This window comes from Nannospalax galili, unplaced genomic scaffold, assembly GCF_000622305.1.
Source record: "Nannospalax galili isolate Female #2095 unplaced genomic scaffold, S.galili_v1.0 scaffold385, whole genome shotgun sequence".
In the NCBI taxonomy this organism is placed as follows: domain Eukaryota; kingdom Metazoa; phylum Chordata; class Mammalia; order Rodentia; family Spalacidae; genus Nannospalax; species Nannospalax galili.
Genome location: NW_008354956.1, coordinates 2,226,025 through 2,227,877, shown reverse-complemented (window position 1 = coordinate 2,227,877; position 1,853 = coordinate 2,226,025).

The following is a 1,853-nucleotide window of genomic DNA, read 5'->3' as shown; positions in this document are numbered from 1 at the left end:
ATCTATTTCAAGATCCATCTTGGGGCTTACACGAGGGATAATAGGGACTGTCCAATTCACCATAGGTTTTTCTCCTCTCCTGATCCCTCCCCCAGGGCATTGTAAATGTAGCCGATCATGGGGAAGTCCTCCTTTTGTCAAAGGGGCTGGAGGCTGCCCCCCCCCACTTAGTTTAAAGGCTTTTCTTCAATATCAAATCTGGATTTACAATCCTGCCAATGGAGCCTTTGCAACACCGGAGACAGGGCATAGATGGGGGTCTTTTTGATACCCCACCTCCAGGCTTAGGCCGGTTATCTCGCTGAGGGAAATTTCTTTTAATATGGCCAGTCCTATTAAATTTTCTCTCTCTCTTCAATCTTTGATTCCCTCTGTATTTTCTTTTTCTTACATGGGTTAAGGCATGGGTCAGAGCCTCTGTTTGCATCTGTAAGACAGCAGCCATGGCTTTGGTTTGCCCCCTTTGGGTTCCCACCTCCTTGGAGGCAATTATCCATTGTTGCATGGACCTGTCCTTAAGGCCAGCACAGGCTATCTTGTGATCAGCATCCATTCCATCCCATACAAACAGTTTAGTGAATTGTTCCCTCAATGGGCCTGGGGGTAATTTTTGTTTTAATCTCTTCTCCACTCTGTCTATAAACTCATAGAGGGGTTCACCAGGCTTTTGATTAATTCCTGCAAGGGGGGATTTGGTAGGCCCATCGTCCAATTTTCTCCAAGCATTTAATCCTATGACCCTGACCTGTTCTGTATATGGGGCTGGAATGCCCGATTCTTGCTCCCCTGTGGCATAACGGTCACTTGAACCAGTCAACGTCCCAAAGGTAATGGGGACCAGTGGGTTGGCACTTGCATTCCTCTCGGCCTGTATCCTGCATTCCTCTTTAAAGAGGTCACATCATTTAATATATATAGGGCTAGGAAGGACTGCTTTGGAGAGGTCTAGCCAATCCTTTGTAGTACACTGCTGATGAGCCAAGCCTTGGAGGAGAGTATCTACCCAGGGTGATCCCGGGCCATCCTCAGCCACCGCCTTTTTTAATTCCTTTAAATCCTTCACCTCCCAGGGATACCAGGGGTCAGGGCACACGCCTCCTGGGTTTACATTAATAGGATACACTTCCACCCGTGGCCTCATGGCCTCACAGAAGCCTTCTAAGCAGGGCCAGAATCCTGGAAATGGGGACAGTATTCATGGGTTTCAGGAAGCCCTGAAGCTGGCCAGGGCACGCCCAAGGTGCTGCTTATTACTTTGGCCACTTTTGGTTCCATTTCTGTTGCATTTCTGCATTCTTCCTCAAACCCTTCCCATGATTCCCATGCTGGGGTTTCTGAAGGCTTTTCAGGAGGTGGCGCTGAGGGCTTAGGGCTCTCGGGCTGAAAGCATGCCTTTAAGGCTGAAATAATAGAGTAGAACTCCAGCGGCAGATCAACCCCCAATTCAACCTCCCTTTGTTGAGCTAGACGTTCCACATGTTCCCATGTATCCCCAGTATAAACATTAGCCCCACATAGCCAGGGAGCCAAATGAATCGCCTCTGCCCAAACCTTTTGAGCTACAGGATCTGACAAATCCAATCCCCTGCTTTTAAGCATATCTCTCAGCACTTTAAGCACCAGGTCCTCAAACTTAAAAGTTGTGTTATCCATATTTAGGGTCTTGCTTACCCCGAACCTCTCAATTGGCCCCAATCTGTTTTCCTTCTTTCTCTCTTCTTTCTTTTCTTCTTTCCACCTTCCTTTGAGCCTCACGCTGGGCACCAGTTGCTGGGGGTTTGAACCAGCGACCCCTGGGCAGTGATGATTGGGGATGAGTAAGCATGCCGTTCACCAGCCCATGCCACCCCCAG